This window comes from Oncorhynchus mykiss, chromosome 6 (genome assembly GCF_057628025.1).
Source record: "Oncorhynchus mykiss isolate SJ-2025 chromosome 6, ASM5762802v1, whole genome shotgun sequence".
Lineage (NCBI taxonomy): Eukaryota > Metazoa > Chordata > Actinopteri > Salmoniformes > Salmonidae > Oncorhynchus > Oncorhynchus mykiss.
Window position 1 is genome coordinate 77,273,531 of NC_143027.1, and position 18,764 is coordinate 77,292,294.

Here is an 18,764-nt window from a genome sequence, read left to right on the forward strand (position 1 = left end):
CGATAAACACCTGCCTATAATTGAGAACCAATCTAGGCAACCATAGACTTACATAAACACCTAGACTAGAAAACACCCCATAAACATACAAAACCACTAGACCAGACAAAACACATAAATCCCCCATGTCACACCCTGACCTAACCAAAATAAGAAAACAAAGATAACTAAGGCCAGGGCGTGACAACTACAGAATTCTATAGTAAGTACTACACATGATCGAGGGATAGTACAGTGTCTATTTATTTTTAATAAATGTATTTAATTTGATTTATTTAACCTTTATTTAACTAGGCAAGTCAGTTAAGAACAAATTATTATTTACTTATTTACAAACCCTAACCCAGACGACGCTGGGCCAATTGTGTGCCGCCCTAAGGGACTCCCAATCACGGCTGGTTGTGTTACAGCCTGGAATCGCTAGCACTGAGCTGTGATGACTTAGACCGTATGTATTCTACAGTATACAACAAAATGATATAGTTAGTACTACACATTCTCAAAATATACTACAGTGTGTGGTATAGTATTCTACAGTTTACTACATAATTCTATAGTTAGTACTGTAGTATTTCCTAGTAAACTAGTATTTAAAAAAAAATGTCAACAAGATGGCCTTATTGACATTGAAGCTACCTTTCTGTTCTGTCCTGACTTTCTAACTCTACTGTACACTCTTTGAAGGTAAAATTTTGGCAACAGAGAACAGATTTCCTTTTTATTGCTGTGACATATAGTCAATACTCAATATAGTTGCAGACACCCCCAGGCACAGAAGCAGGCAGTTGTGTATAGAGAGTGTCAGTGAGTTATTCTGACCCCCTACTGTAATCATGACCTTTCCAATAACATGACTCCCCTGCCCTCTCCCTCGCTCCCCAAAGGCTCTTACAACCAAGGGCTAAACTGTATTAGCCCTGCCTAGCATTCACAGCTCAGCAGCTTCTAAACAAACACACCTACAGACACAGACACACTAACAGGAACACACATACAGACACACATGGATGCGGGAGGCACTATGCTGTAATAACACAAACACAGATACTGCACCTAACTTAATCATACACAGAGACACACAAGCATGCACACACATTCACAAGCATACACACACATTCACAAGCATCCACAAACACAGGTGCACATGCACCTCTACCAATTCAGCTCAAAGGAACAACATAACATGTAACTAGAGATATCATTGCAGAAATGAGGAACATGTTATGGCATGCATTTGATTATTTAGTCAAATTGCGTCCCCAGGTCATTGACAAAATAATTAGGCGATTGAAGTGACAGATTAAAAGCAGATTGGAAGTGACTCTGAAAGCAGGATAATGTTTCTCTAATCAGTTTGGTCTGAGAAATGCAGATTGTGAAATTTTCCAGCTACTTCCTTAGAAAAATGCATTTCACTTCTGATTAGGTCTGATTAGCATGCTGGAGGAGAGGGGGAGGAGAGGGGGTCGGAGCCTGATGCACCAGGGGCACAGTCACCACTCCAGGGGAGAGGAGGAGGGGAGGAGACAGGGAGAGTGAGAGGAGAGGACAATGACAGTAAGGAGAGGAATGGGAGGGATACAGTGGATAACAGGGAAGAGAAGGGGAGAGGACAGTAGGGAGAGGAGGAATGGGAAGGATACAGTGGATAACAGGGAAGAGAAGGGGAGAGGAGGAATGGGAGGAATACAGTGGATAACAGGGAAGAGAAGGGGAGAGGACAGTAGGGAGAGGAGGAATGGGAAGGATACAGTGGATAACAGGGAAGAGAAGGGGAGAGGACAGTAGGGAGAGGAGGAATGGGAGGGATACAGTGGATAACAGGGAAGAGAAGGGGAGAGGACAGTAGGGAGAGGAGGAATGGGAGGGATACAGTGAATAACAGGGAAGAGAAGGGGAGAGGACACTAGGGAGAGGAGGAATGGGAGGAATACAGTGGATAACAGGGAAGAGAAGGGGAGAGGAGGAATGGGAGGAATACAGTGGATAACAGGGAAGAGAAGGGGAGAGGATAGTAGGGAGAGGAGGAATGGGAGGAATACAGTGGATAACAGGGAAGAGAAGGGGGAGAGGACAGTATGGAGAGGAGGAATGGGAGGAATACAGTGGATAACAGGGAAGAGAAGGGGAGAGGACAGTAGGGAGAGGAGGAATGGGAGGAATACAGTGGATAACAGGGAAGAGAAGGGGAGAGGAGGAATGGGAGGAATACAGTGGATAACAGGGAAGAGAAGGGGAGAGGACAGTAGGGAGAGGAGGAATGGGAGGAATACAGTGGATAACAGGGAAGAGAAGGGGAGAGGACAGTAGGGAGAGGAGGAATGGGAGGAATACAGTGGATAACAGGGAAGAGAAGGGGGAGAGGACAGTAGGGAGAGGAGGAATGGGAGGAATACAGTGGATAACAGGGAAGAGAAGGGGGAGAGGACAGTAGGGAGAGGAGGAATGGGAGGAATACAGTGGATAACAGGGAAGAGAAGGGGGAGAGGACAGTAGGGAGAGGAGGAATGGGAGGGATACAGTGGATAACAGGGAAGAGAAGGGGAGAGGACAGTAGGGAGAGGAGGAATGGGAGGGATACAGTGGATAACAGGGAAGAGAAGGGGGAGAGGACAGTAGGGAGAGGAGGAATGGGAGGGATACAGTGGATAACAGGGAAGAGAAGGGGAGAGGATAGTAGGGAGAGGAGGAATGGGAGGAATACAGTGGATAACAGGGAAGAGAAGGGGGAGAGGACAGTATGGAGAGGAGGAATGGGAGGAATACAGTGGATAACAGGGAAGAGAAGGGGAGAGGACAGTAGGGAGAGGAGGAATGGGAGGAATACAGTGGATAACAGGGAAGAGAAGGGGAGAGGAGGAATGGGAGGAATACAGTGGATAACAGGGAAGAGAAGGGGAGAGGACAGTAGGGAGAGGAGGAATGGGAGGAATACAGTGGATAACAGGGAAGAGAAGGGGAGAGGACAGTAGGGAGAGGAGGAATGGGAGGGATACAGTGGATAACAGGGAAGAGAAGGGGGAGAGGACAGTAGGGAGAGGAGGAATGGGAGGAATACAGTGGATAACAGGGAAGAGAAGGGGAGAGGACAGTAGGGAGAGGAGGAATGGGAAGGATACAGTGGATAACAGGGAAGAGAAGGGGAGAGGACAGTAGGGAGAGGAGGAATGGGAAGGATACAGTGGATAACAGGGAAGAGAAGGGGAGAGGACAGTAGGGAGAGGAGGAATGGGAAGGATACAGTGGATAACAGGGAAGAGAAGGGGAGAGGACAGTAGGGAGAGGAGGAATGGGAAGGATACAGTGGATAACAGGGAAGAGAAGGGGAGAGGACAGTAGGGAGAGGAGGAATGGGAGGAATACAGTGGATAACAGGGAAGAGAAGGGGAGAGGACAGTAGGGAGAGGAGGAATGGGAAGGATACAGTGGATAACAGGGAAGAGAAGGGGAGAGGAGGAATGGGAGGAATACAGTGGATAAAGCCTCAGAGAATGAATGTAAAATGCACAGGTGGAATTAAGTTTAGTTTGGAGAAGATAGGAATGTGGGAAATGTATAGTCATACTGTAAACCCAACAGGTTGTGTACATCTTGTGTAGTTCCAGGTTTATGGAGGGAAAAATACTATTTTGGAAAAAGAAAGATGTATACGTGAGAGATGGAAGATGATGATGATTTAGGGGCTTGAAAGAAAAGAGAGAATCTCACAGTAGGCAGGCTGAATCATGGGAAAGCGTTGAAGGACTCTCCTATCCCCTACAGAGACAGGAAATCAAGACGGGGGATTGGAAAGCATGGCGTTCCTCTGTGTACAAGAACAAGGGATTATTCATTTACCGGCCCATAACAAATGAAGAGGATGCTGGATTTACACGTGCTACAAGGTCTCCAATCACACCGTTCCTTTGTAAAGCCAGGTAATAGTTTTGGAGCAACAGCATTACAGAAGGTTAAATGTAGAACAGATGTAAGGTGATCAAAGCGCAGGCGCTCAAGACAGATACGCCGGCAAATGATGACGAATGGGTCTCCACTGAATTGTAAGCAGCACACAAATGTAGCGAAGTGGAGGGGAGGGAGGGAGACACTGGCCGAGGATAGGGGAGAGGGGTTCGAGTAGTAGAAGAGTGAAGGACTAGCGGAGTGGACACCAGAGAGGGGGAAAACAATGTCGGACCTCATCGTGGATGATCCCTAACAGAAGGCCCTGGAGATGAAGTCCCTACAGGAGGAATCACAGTTTGGACAATGTGTAATTGATTTCACCAATCGCTCCGAGATCACCCCTGTGATCCCTTGGATAGCCTTTCTAGTGAAAGTTTGTCTTTCTCCCAGGCTTGGCTTCCAGCACATCCCCGCGACTGGATGACATCATCAGTCAACGGAGCAGAGCACATTTTTACCTTTATCTTTGAAAGATATATTGTCCATGTGTTGGGCCACGCTGAGAAGGATCAAAAGCCGACGCAGTGTTCTGGTGCAAAATGAAATTGAAACATGGCTTCACTACAGAAAAATAATCTGTTTATTTCAAGATAGATTCTGTTACATTTCTGACCTATACTCATGTACACTATTCAACTTGACTTTTTTCTGTCTCTTGTTTTTCCATAGCAAACTTTAAAGGGCTTTTGTTATACATGCCAGGTGAGGAGCAGAGAAAGAGTGAAGTATAGATAACATGTGTGTGATATTATAATACTACATACTGTCAACATAAAAACTGGATTATTATATGAATTACCACACACACATACACATACACACACACACACAAACCCTCACTTAAACCTAAAAGCCTCCTGATTCTCATGAGTGTGTGTCCGGAATGATCATTGACTGGTGTGAGGCGTCACGCTCAGAGGGAAACCAGACAGAAGGACACATGTTTGAGCACTCAGTAATGAACTGTGACCAGGGTGCAGCTATGAGACAGGGCCCAGGCTGAGGGGGCTCAGGGGGCATTATTAGGCCTGACAGTAGGGGGGCGCTGTGATAATTTGATGTGAACTGGCTTGATAAATCACTGTGCCATTACTGTGGCTTTAGTATCTGTTTATGCCTCTACAAATTGAAACCCCGCTGGCACAGGACTAAGGCACCGCAACTCTCCGGCCCCCTGACGATTAGTTCAAGTTTAGCCCGCCGGCCCCCATTGGCCATCCTCCTCTCTGTGTTTTGTCTCCCCCTCTAAGGGAGAGAAGCAGGGACATGTGTAAGCAATAAAGCCAAAAGGCTGCCTCCTACCACAGGCTGAGGTAAAGGAATGCAGAACCAAACTATAAAATAATAATGGACACTGGGGCAGGGGGCATGGGGATTGAGGTGGGGTGGAGGGGGGCACTAGAGACAGCCACATCTGTAAAGGTGGTGGGTGGGGGGTTGTGGAGGGGAAGGTGGAGGGAGGGGTGAAGAGGGGGTTAGGGGTCCTGAAGCGGTGCCCTCCCCTGACCTCCAGACGCCACGTTAAAGGCAGGGCGTAGCGAGCGAGCGGCCAGGCTGGCAGCAGATCAAAAGGCTGACAGATGAAGGGCAAAGGGCAGGTTGACCTGGGCGCTAAGCTGGGGCTAAGCCTCTTAAAGCTAGAGGAGAGAAAGTTGGAGAGGGAGAGAGAGAGAGAGAGGGGTGGGAGTGAGAGAGAGCAAAAACAATAATATAATTTGCCACTCCCTTCCACTTTCTATGAAATAATCAAAGGGATGAAATAAAAGCAATGCATGTAACCAGTAAATACAGACACAGGAGTCAGATGAGATAACATTAGGTATTTGTGTGGAATCATGGTGCGAAGAGGCCCTTTTCATGTGAAGCTAATAAATCAACATCCCCAAAGCCTGTTTCAAGCAGCTTTTCATAATCACCAGAAATAAACTACAATCAGGAAAATAAGACAGACAGTTAGAGTCCTAAGGCATTTATCCTCTTTAAACATTTTCCCTTAGAAGCCACCAACTTCTCATCGGCTTGTCAACACACTGACACCATTCTTTCAAATGAAACGCTAATGTGCTGATCTGAGCACAGTGGCGGAAGTATCTGTTCAACAAATCTGAGATTTGATCAAACCGTTCAGTACATTCAATTCAGTGTATACCTCGGCAAAATAAATGGAAATCATCACTAGTATTCACATAAGAAGGCTACAAACACAGCCAAGCTGCTTACCACTAATGTCACTATTGACCAAGCAAAGCAAACATCTCATGAGGGGGAAATGGGTAGACAGTAATGAAGAAAACTTTGAAAAGTACAACTGATCGCTTTAGAGGAAACAGACATATCCCACAATGCAACAGGGGACAGGAAATGCCTACTGAGAGGGTAGTGCTCTCCCCCCATCTCTCTCGGACCCCGTTAAGGAAATGCATGAAATGAATAGTGACATCATGTTGCTTGGTCAACAAACGCAGGTTGATTGATGAAGACGAATGGCCGGGGTGATGGCCAGTTGTTGGCTTTTCCCGGGAGATGCCATTTCCAGCCGGCCCCTACTCTACTTCCAGCTGGTGTAAAGGATATAGGCTCTGTCCTGGCCAGCCCGCTCCAATGCCACCCCTGTCAATCAAACAGTCAGACAAGAGTTTTTTTCAAGACTCAGAGAGAGGCCTCTATAAAAACACATCCATTTAGATATGGTACTCTATGAAAAAGGTGACAGTTGAAAGGTAGGAATTCACTCTTTATGTTTGTTGTGAGTATTTATGCATCTAGTATTTGACATATTCTAATGAGACCGTGTTGCTAGTACTTACAAAATACAGTATGTTACTATTTGTTGATTCCAGTTTATTCTAACATAATAATGATATGATCATATATATGATCATATCATATATATCATATATATGATCATATACTGTATCCAATGTTGATGTTTTGCATTTTATGTTAGAAAAATATATAACTTTCCCCTGAAGTTGATGCTGTATTCCCAGATAAAATTTTAAAAAGAGCCATTCCTGGAATTTGCCCACTTATATCAAATTCTATGCAGCTGTTGAGAGAAAAGTTACTTGTATTTAATAAATATTTATTTCAGTGTCTAGATATGTTCTGTGTAGTGTTGTGAGAATAAAAAGTAAGAGTACAGATTCAAAGCAACCTCTTGCAGCCATGATGTATTTCCATGTTGAGTATGAAGCAACAGAGCTGTGATAAAGAACTAACACCACAGACCTCATAATAAGTTTGCAGCACCTTCTGACACAGCCGTATTGGATTTCATATACAAGAAGTGATGCAAAGTCGGCCATTTTGTTTCATGAAAGCCAAAAGGCAATCGGCTATCACACTAATAAAAAACGAATCGTAAAAACATGAACGCTAAACTTAAGTCCTGATGAACATTACACTTCAGAGTTAATCAGAGTTGTTCGGCTGTAGGGCTCGTGTCGGTGGTACACAGCACCTTAAAGTGGTTAAATGCCTCATCTTTAAACCAAAGCCATTGTAGAAGGGAAAGTGAATGTATCCAGTGGAGAGGAAATGTCAAGCTCTGGCAATAGGAGAGCGCTAACCTATGTGAATGAGGTCAGGCACGTCCGTGTGACAAGTGGGGATAAGGCCGGAGAGAGAGCGTGTGTGCTGTCTGTCAGAGGCCTTACAAGATGTGTTATGATGGGAAATCTGTGCCACGGTGTGCTGCTTGTGTGTGACTCGCACTAAACTGTGCCACCATCTGCTTCGAGACCGGACCAAACCACGAGACAACAGTGACCGAGACACACACACTCAAGATGGTCGCCTGACACCAACACAGCAACACAGAGCGCTGAGCTGCTACTCTGCATCTCAAGGACTCAGGGCTGAAATATGGAACTGCCAGTTCAGTTCGCACTACCTTGGCCCAAACAGGATATTGCACGTACAGACTTCCTGTATAAGACTTTATGAAACCAAGCTGCATTTTGTTTACAAAGAGAAGCAAAGTAAAGTCAGACGCTGGTCACTGGCAATAAATTAAGAGTAGATTAGGACAGCAAAGGAGCAGACTGGCCCTTCATGTTGACGTGTCCACATGGTGTATGAGGAGATGAGTGGACTGGTCCCTCAGGTAAGGCTTTTCTCAGTTGTAGTTTCATGAACAAATAACAGAGATCTGAACATCAGATGGAGGTTTTTGGCTCTTCAGAGCTGAGTGAGAGTGGGAACCCCAGAGCAGCACAAAAGGCAGTCCTTCATAAGAGGATACTGTTTCTCCACACTTGGCACTGAGATAAAAGCAGCCTCGCTCTAACACTGAAGTACGCACACACACATCCGTAAGCACACACACGGATACACACAAACACACACACACGCATCCACGCACGCATACACACACGCTGCTGAGTGACCAGGCTGCACACACAGACACACAGACACGCACACTCAGAGCGAGAGACACACACACACACACACACACACACACACACACACACACACACACTGCAGGAAGCACTCCTGTCGTGGACACGCAGAGAGCGGAGACAGCAGAAACAACTTTCTGTCGACAGGAATAAGAAAAACAATCCTTGAGAAGATGGGGCTGCATGAGAAAGACACAGGCCTTCACTCTGTCAGAACTGATCTATCAGTAGAGCAACAATATGTAAGTGAGAACCATAGGAACATCACTGTCCTCTGCATGAGAGAAGGGGACAGAGATGGAGAGAGCCTGCAGAGAGCCAAGGAAAGCAGCAGTTAAACCCTCTCCAACTACGGGGACATCACAGGTTTTACTAGGGCCAAACATCTCTGTGGTGTGTACAACAGTCTGGGGAATGGAAGGGTAAAAAGGAGGGCTAGAATGAGCTCTCAGTACTTTACAAGAGGCCTCAGAGAGCAAATGGGATATTTGGGAATAGGAATCCGTGGCCCAGAGGCCTAGGCTTTGCCAGAATGACACACAGAGGAGAGCGAGAGAGGGATAGAGAGAGAGAAAAAAAGTTTGAAAGACAAAATGGATAGCATGAGAGAAGAGAGAGAGAGAGAACGTGTGAAAGAGAAAATGGATAGCATGAGAGAAGAGAGAGAGAGAGTTAGCCAGCTAGTGAGTGAGGGCCAGATTACCACTAGCGGCCTCAGGGGCCACACTCCAGAGGAGAAGATAAAAGGGCTTTATTAATAGCATTTAGATGTACATGCACTAAGTGAATGTTTATGTTGGAATTTGCTTCTTATGTGTGAACATCCAACGACTGTAAACAGTGCAATTCAAGTCCCATTTCCTTTACATCAGTGATTTTGTTTCAACTCGGCCAACTAGGCGGCCAGGAGTTTGAAAACATAATTTGGGCATTATCTTTTAAGTGGTTCCACGGTTAGGGCTCCCCAGGGAGGTAATCAAGGAGCCACAGTGTGCCCTTCCTCCTCTGCCTCTTCACATTACACTGGCTTCTCTATAAACACTGGGAAGGCCCAGGGAGAGGGCCACCCCTGCAGTGGAAAGTGGAGTACTAGTGGTGTCAGGGAGAGGCAGAGGTCCAACCGTACAGAGTGGAGCTAGCATAGCCTATGTTAGCACTAGTGTTTTAGCATAGCGTTAGCGCCATAGCCTAGCACAGCTAACACTGATGTTACTCCACCACTAAGGGCTACCTCTGACATCCCCATGGCTGTTTTAGCATCAAGGAGTGGATGTTTTCATCAAGATAATTGCTTGGAAATGTATGTGTGCATAAAAAAGGACTCCTGAAACTCAAGTGTAGTACAAGAACCTCCTAATGTTTTTCTGGATGAAATCATTGGGTGGAAATGTATTGATTAGAACATATTTAATGTGTCTCTAAGATGATGACCAAGGTGGGTTGATGGCTCCACATCGTGGGTCAACTTTAGGGAGCCCCTTTAGGGAGAGTGTTGTCGCGTGTAGAACACGCCCCCTACCCTGCCCTCCCATAGCCCCTCTCTCCCACTGTTTTTTATAGACAGATATAAAATGAACAACAGGCAGGAGCAGTAATGGTGAGAGAGACAGGCTGCTTCCAACACAAATTTCCAATTTGAGGTCAGCTGTATGCTCCAATAAAAGTTTACAGCCTCGCTTAAAGAAGAGCTGTCACTTTACAAGAAACTAACTTTCCTAATTAATCATCACATTATTATCCCTGGGTCTTTTAAGGCAGCCTCCAGCCTGATGCATGTCGCTATTAAACAGAGGAAAAGGCAATGCCAACCTAATGGCTATTGACATAAATCAATAAAAGACTGCAGTGAAGTTTTCCTCACTGGGCCGACTAATAAGAAGACTGTAAAAAGCATATTGAGCACCAAAGAAAAGTGACCTCGCTTTAGCATTAAACTTTATACTACCCTACTGCTCATGTTAAATATGTAACATCTCGAAATGTGTAGTGGGAGCCGTGGTGGAGCAGTGGCCAGCAGGAGAGGGAGTTATTGCCAATAGAGTTATTTCAGCCGATGGTTGGTAGAGTTGCGTAGCGATCATAGCCCGGTGTGTGTGTGTGTGTGTGTGTGTGTGTGTGTGTGTGTGTGTGTGTGTGTGTGGGTGTGTGTGTATGTGTGTGTGTGTGTGTGTGTGTGTGTGTGTGTGTGTGTGTGTGTGTGTGTGTGTGTGTGTGTGTGTTTGTGTGTGTGTGTGTTAGTCAGCCCGGGCAGACTAACACACAGTAGTGACATGGACAAGAGGAGCTATGGTGTTAACAGACGGGCTGACACAACCCTCATGGTCAGGATTCCAGCTCTGAGTGTTCTCTAAGTGTTTAAGGACACAAAGGCCTTGTTCTCCTAACCTTCAAAGGGTTAACACAGCTATTTGTAGAATGTCCGTTTCCCAGCCACTATAGAGGAAGTGATGGATGAAGAGTAGGGGACATGTATGAGGTCATAGTTAGAATGGGGAACGGAGAGACAGGGTTGAACAGGGCTCATGCCCAGTCCCCCTCAGGTGGTGACAGAACAGGAATGAGGTCTGATCTGACAGAGAGGGGTCAGTGACAGGTTTCTGAGAAGAAAGGTAGACTGTCCAGAGAACATCCACCTACCACAAAGCAGCCTAAATCACCTTCAGAAAGGCATCATAGACAAACCAACTAACCTCACCACAAATGCCAGGCCCCAGAGAAAAAAGCCTTTATCTGCCCCTGCACACGCACGCACACGCACACACACACACACACACACACACACACACACACACACACACACACACACACACACACACACACACACACACACACACACACACACACACACACACACACATAGGCCATGCTCCCTGTAACGTAACAAAACACATGAGTCCTCCTACCAGATAATATCAGTGGGAGATTAGGCTCCCGTATCAGAGATTAGGCTAAATTTGTTTTCTCTCATTTGAGCCTCTGTGGGGATTGTCCCCTAGGTTTGGTCCCGTGGCCCCGGTTGGCCCCCAGGCCTGGGCTTAATGCCATTAGTGGTGTTTTGTTGACAGCGGGCCGTGGTAAATGAGGCCCTGCTTTAATCAGAGGCATGCCAGCAGGGCCGGTGTCACAGTTCCCCTGTGTCTCCCAGGTGAAAGATGAGCAGGAGAGAAGAGGGAGAAGAGGTGTCGTCTCCACCTTAATTAAAACAGCTCCATAAGGGTTCCCTCCCTAAACCACCACTTCCTCCACTCTCACCTTAAACACTAGCCATTAGGATGGCAGACACACACAGGCACACACACGTACACAAGGCCTGTGAGGGGCTAACAGTGAGGGTTAAAATGAATCAGTCCAACCACTGCAGAGCAGGAGGGGGGTTTGTCCAGAAGGAAAATAGACATGTTTTGCTTTCCATATATATTTATATATTTCCTATATACAGCAAACATCAAGGATAGCCTAGCCTATAGCCTGCAAAATATGAATGACTGAGTATACTGTAGGGGTGAGGATAAGTACAGTGGTTGTAGTTAATAGACTCAGCAGTGATGCTGCAAAACTCATTTCAAGCACACTGTGTGGCCTCACCATGGTTCACAGTCACACGACCAGTTGGTGAAACTTCTCTCTCTCTCTCTCCCTCCATCTCCCTCTCCCTCTCCCTTCCCTCATCTCCCTCTCCGTGCCTCCATCTCTCTCTCCCTCCATCTCCCTCTCCCTTCCCTCATCTCCCTCTCCGTGCCTCCATCTCTCTCTCCCTCCATCTCCTTCTCCCTCCTACCATCTGTTTCTCTCTCCCGCCACCTCTCTCTCCGGCCATCTCTCTGTCTCCCTCCATCTCCCACCTTCCATCTGTCTCTCTCTCTGTCTCCCCCTCCCTCCCTCCATCTCTCTCCCTCCATCTCCCACCTTCCATCTGTCTCTCTCTCTCTGTATCCCTCTCCCTCCCTCCATCTCTCTCTCTCCCTCCATCTCCTTCTCCCTCTTACCATCTGTCTCTCACTCCTTTCATCTCCCTCTCCGTGCTTCCGTCTCTCTCTCTCCATCTCTCTCTCTCCCTCCATCTCCAGCCTTCCATCTGTCTCTCTCTCCGTATCCCTACCTACTGTACCTCCCTCCCTCCCCCATCTCTCTCTCACTCCCTCCATCTCCCTCCCTCCATCTCTCATTATGTATCTCCTAGTCCTCCATCTCCCTCCCCCTCCCTCTCTCATTATGTATCTCCTAGTCCTCCATCTCCCTCTCCCTCCCTCTGTCATTATGTATCTCCAATTCCTCCCTCCCTCCCTCCCTCCCTCCATCCCTCCATCTCTCTCTCTCCCACCCTCTCTCAATATGTATCTCCTAGTCCTCCATCTCCCCTCTCTCATTATGTATCGCCTAGTCCTCCCTCCCTCTCTCATTATGTATCTCCTAGACCTCCATCTCCTTCCCTCTCCCTATCTCATCATGTATCTCCTAGTCCTCCCTCCCTCTCTCATTATGTATCTCCTAGTCCTCCATCTCCCTATCCCCTCCCTTTCTCATTATGTATCTCCTAGTCCTCCCTCCCTCTCTCATTATGTATCTCCTAGTCCTCCATCTCTCTCCCCTTCCCTCTCTCATGATGTATCTCCTAGTCCTCCCTCCCTCTCTCATTATGTATCTCCTAGTCCTCCATCTCTCTCCCCTTCCCTCTCTCATGATGTATCTCCTAGTCCTCCCTCCCCCTCTCTCATTATGTATCTCCTAGTCCTCCCTCACTCTCTCATTATGTATCTCCTAGTCCTCCCTCCCTCTCTCATTATGTATCTCTTAGTCCTCCATCTCCCTCCCCCTCCCTCTCTCAGTATGTATCTCATAGTCCTCCCTCCCTCTCTCATTATGTATCTCCTAGTCCTCCCTCACTCTCTCATTATGTATCTCCTAGTCCTCCCTCCCTCTCTCATTGTGTATCTCCTAGTCCTCCATCTTCTTCCCCCTCCCGCTCTCATTACGTATCTCCTAGTCAGCCATCTCCCTCCATGTCCCTCCCTCATTACGTATCTCCTAGTCCTCCATCTCCCTCCCCCTCCCTCTCTCATTATGTATCTCCTAGTCTTCCATCTCCCTCCCCTTCCCTCTCTCTTATGTATCTCCTAGTCCTCCCTCCCTCTCTCATTATGTATCTCCTAGTCCTCCATCTCCCTCCCCCTCCCTCTCTCATTATGTATCTCCTAGTCCTCCAGTCTCATTGACTCCAGTACAGGTCAGAGACAAACAGTGTCTCAGCAGCATTATTTACCCAGAAGTCAAATCTGCCACACATGCTTCCTGCTCCTTTGAAGTGAGACATCCTTTTTGGGGATCAGCTGGAGGGGACCTGACACAGAGAGGAGGCTGAGGAGGGTCCCTGGCCTGGCCACTGTTGGAATAACACCTCCATGCTGTTTCCACCCAGGACTGACCCAGACCCCTGCCTGATGCTCAGGCCTGGAATAGGGCTTGGTGGCTAGGGATGGCTGGGATTTGATGACGAGTGCTAGACTACATGACCAAAAGTATATGGACACCTGCTTGTCGAACATCTCATTCCAAAATCATGGGCATTAATATGGAGTTGGCCCCCCCTTTGCCTCTATAATAGCCTCTACTCTTCTGGGAAGGCTTTCCACTAGATGTTGGAACATTGCTGCGAGGACTTACTTCCATTCAGCCACAAGATCATTAGTGAGGTCGGGCACTGATGTTGGGTGATTAGGCCTGGCTCTTAGTCGGTGTTCCAATCATCCCAGAGGTGTTCATTGGGGTTGAGGTCAGGGCTCTGTGCAGGCCAGTCAAGTTCTTCCACAACAATCTCGACAAACACTTTCTGTATGGTCCTCTCTTTGTGCATGGGGGCAATGTCATGCTGTAACAGGAAAGGGCCTTCCCCAAACTGTTGCCACAAAGTTAGAAGCAGAGAATTATCTAGAATGTCATTGTATGCTGTAGGGTTAAGATTTCCCTTCACTGGAACAAGGGGCTTAGCCCAAACCATGAAACCATGAAAAACATACCTTTTTTCCTCCTCCACCAAACTTTACAGTTGGCACCATGTATTGGGGCAGGTAGCATTCCGCCAAACCCAGATTAGTCCGTCGGACTGCCAGATGCTCCAGAGTCCAATGGTGGCGAGCGTTACACCACTCCAGCCGCCCCTTGGCATTGTGCATGGTGACCTTAGGCTTGTGCGCCTGCTCAGCCATAGAAACCCATTTCGCTAAGCTCCCAACCAACAGTTCTTGTGCTGACATTGCTTCCAGAGGCAGTTTGAAAGTCGGTATTGAATGTTGCAACCGAGGACAGACGATTTTTGCACACTACACACTTCAGCAATCAGCGGTCCAACTTTGTGACTGAGCCGTTGTTGCTCCTAGACGTTTCCACTTCACAATAACAGCACTTACAGTTGACCGGGATAGCTCTAGCAGGGCAGACATTTTACAAACTGACTTGTTGGAAAAATGGCATCATATGACGGTGTCTCGTTGAAAGTCACTAAGCTCTTCAGTAAAGCCATTCTACTGCCAATGTTTGTATATGGAAATCGCATGTTAGCAACGGGTGTGACTGAACTATCCGAATCCACTTGAAGGGGTGTCCACATACTTTTGTATATATAGTGTATCTACTCTGCCTGAGAAGATGAGAAAAGAGTAGGGGAGAAAACCAGGGGGTCTCCTCTCTCCCCTAAACCATGACAACTCTGCATGGGCCTCTGAGGCAAATGAAGTGGAGGGGAAGAACAACTTGAAGGAGAGGGAAACACAAAGGAGAGATGGGAAGGCTTTGGGGAGGTTGGGGGAGGAAGGCCCTCCTAGATCCCTATAGCACACAGAGAAGAGAGACAGGGGGCTGGCCCTTTCAAACCAGCAGTGTGTCAATCAGACCAGCCCACGTTAACAATGTTAAGACAGGGAAACTAGGGCTAACGTCCACCCCATAGTGTCAACCCTCCATGCTAGCACCTCCCAGACTCCACACCTCCCTCAGCCCTCTTGTGACCACAGGAATCTGCCTAGTGACAGCCACCATCCAGTAATTTGCCAATTTGCACGCATGTCAGAAAGCTAGACCATAGTGAACTAGAGAAACACAGGAGGGGAAGGAGAGGAGCAGAGAGATCCACAACAGAAAAAGGAGAATGGAAATGACTGGAGGAGAGATGGTGGGATTAACTGCACTTTGAATGAAAGCTGTTTTCACCCTGTGTGTGTGTGTGTGTGTGTGTGTGTGTGTGTGTGTGTGTGTGTGTGTGTGTGTGTGTGTGTGTGTGTGTGTGTGTGTGTGTGTGTGTGTGTGTGTGTGTGTCCACTCTGACAGCAGCACCACGTGTGCCATTCATCTTGCTGTGGGCAGGAGTCAGGGAAGTTGAACAATTCTATCTGCTGAGGGGAGAACGGGGGATAAGGGTGATTATTCGTGGCTGAGGCATTAATCTTACAGCATTATCAACACCTTGCTGCTGCAATCTGTCTCCGTTTCAATCCAGCAGGTCACAAATACCTCCTCTCCCCAACATTTACCTCAAACTTCCACCCATCGTTGAGGGTTAGTCGCGAGAATTCATCGTAATTATCATTAGGCACTGAAACGCTAACCCACCCTTATGGGAACATGGGGACGTGGAACCAAAAAAATGCCTGATCTCGTACTTTCCCCCCACTTTCTCTCAGTGAAGTAGGAAATAAACCTGACACACTTGCACATATTCACCCATGAAACCTGTATAAATCTCTATCAGGGACCCGGCCAAGCTTGTCTCCTCCCTGCTGGTGAAAACCATAAAGGAGCAAAAGACCAGAAACACATTTTCTGGATAGTTGGCAGCAAATGTTCCATAATGTATAATTGTATTTATATTTTATGAATATAAAAACGTGAATAAAAGAGGATGGTGTACACAGAACACACACCCTAAGGAGGGCTATGATTGCAAATCCTGTCGCATAAGGCAAAATGGGAAGCAACAGATGTGATGCCTTACAGCCTCTTACAGCCCCAGCCCACACAAACACATGTTAGTTACCAGAATAAACACGCCACATAATCATTCTGCGCTTATACACAAAAATAACAACAAGACAGCCCTTGTAAACTCTCCCCGAAAGCCACATTCACAAACAGCCAATCTTATGAAGCCCAGAATATTATTATGATCATGGTGTCAGTTGGGAATAGTTCAGTGGGGGCTTTGTCTGCCCTTTACACTTGTCCTGCACAACGTTTTTTGTTCTTAAACAGTCCCCATCAATGATTAACATGTGAAAGAGCTCCTCTCGACTGCCTGAGTGCCTTCCACCAGCCGTGAAAGTGAAAATGAGAGCCAATTCTGTTAAACACTTTACATTATGCCGGCTATTTACCACACTGTTGTACCTTTTAGAGTGGCCCTTTAATGTCACACAAAGTAATCTAGCCTGGGGTATAGTTCACCAGTTTCTTCTACAACCACAGGCCCTACAATCTGTCTTACGTAACAGAACCCACCAAGCATGAGATGTTAGTAGAGTGGGCTAGAAAACAATGGGTTTGCTTGTGGCTTTTTAAAAGTTGTGTTATTTACACCAGGGTCAAGAGGTCGTGTGGATACGGAGAATGTGATCAGTTCAGATTGAGGTGTGATTGGTGCTTTGTGTTTGGGCTCGACCAGTGGTAGAACAGTTGCTTCAAACACAGAGCCTCCACACCTTTTCCTCCACAGACAACCTTAATGTAAAGATCAATAATAAACCAACCTATCAGCATCTCTCTTCTTCAGATGTTTGATCCCTCTGTCCTGACCATAAGTGTTTCTACTGCCAGAGCATAAGGCTCAGTCTTTCATTTATTCATTCATCCAATCATGGTAATAGAAGCAGAGGTCATCTTTTAAATATATATATTTTTTTATTAAAACAACAAAACAATACAATAAAGGACAATACAAATGGCCACTCCCACCAGTGGGTGCTCTGGTTAGTGGAGCAGAGATCCTCTTGCACCCAGCATCAGACTCCTTTTGAAGCATGGAGCAGGATGTCAGCCCGTTAGAGAGAGGACATGCACGGCATTCCTCTCACACAGCATAGGTCAAAACCACCAGGTCAGAACCACCAGAAGAGGCTGGATCTGTAGGTTTAAACCCTGCCAGAATCCATCACTGTGTTAGTCATAACCCTGCTCCACCCTACCGCTGCCCTCCCAGTGCTAAGATAAAGGATGTACCTCACCAACTCTGTGACCTGCGCTAAACCTCATGCAGCCAGGTCCTGGGCTAAACACAGTGAAGTCTGGGACTGAGTCACAAATAGCACCCTATTCCCTTTATTGTGCACTACTTTTCACCAGGACCCTGTGTAAGGAGAGAGTGATTCTGCCTCTGTCCTACATGAAGAGGAAGAAGGGGATAGTTACTGGATATTACCATGGTAGCCAAGAGGAGAATCATTTACCATTTCACTGTGACCTTTCGTCATGTCCCACCAGCCACCCTCTCTCTCTCTCTCTCTCTCTCTCTCTCTCTCTCTCTCTCTCTCTCTCTCTCTCTCTCTCCCTCTCTCTCCCTCTCTCTTCCTCTCTCTCCCTCTCATTCGCAAAGCTATCGGTCATACCCAGGAAGGACAGGCCAGACAAACAGATCAAGTTCACATAGTTCCTATTTTCTCTCTTCTGCTGTACAGTTGCTAACAAGTTAACATACACATAATAGCCGATTGGTTACACAATGTGCTACAATGTGCTACCAGATTGCATTCTGAACGTTCCACACAATGGTAGAGATACTACATAACAAGGATGGTGAAATATCTAAATAAAGTATCACAGTTACAGCTACACCTTTTCCCCTTAGGATGGGAGTCATCCCTTTCCATCATCACATCTATTCATAGTTACAGTGTGGCTGTTAGCATTGTTTAGGGCAGCAGAAGTCACTTTCATCATTTAAGGGATTGTTGTAGTTGTGTCATTGGTACAATACAGGGAAGCAGTTTGTCATGGGCCTGACAGACTGCCCATGATGGGCTGTTCCACTCGGACATGCTGGGGACCTACACTGTGAAGGAGATGGCCTCATACAGTACACTCTTACACTTAAAACGTGATGGGCTGCAAGGTGCACAGGAAGAGCTGTTACAGTCAATTGTCTTATGCTATGGCTACATTACCACAGAAGGGCGAGGCGTCCCCTGTCAAACTGTAATGAAGAGGGTTGATTAAACAATGCTTCCAAAATACATGTGAGTGTATGTGTGAATGTGTGTCTGCGTGCATGAAGGACAGACAGTGAGAAAGAGCAGATGTCCTCGATGACACCTCTGACATCATCCTGTAGGCATCGGACCAAGCAGGCTCTCCTGTCCTGCCCACTGAAACTAACCCTGCAACAGACCAGAAAACAAAGACAGTCAGACAGTCAGACAGACAGACAGACAGGCT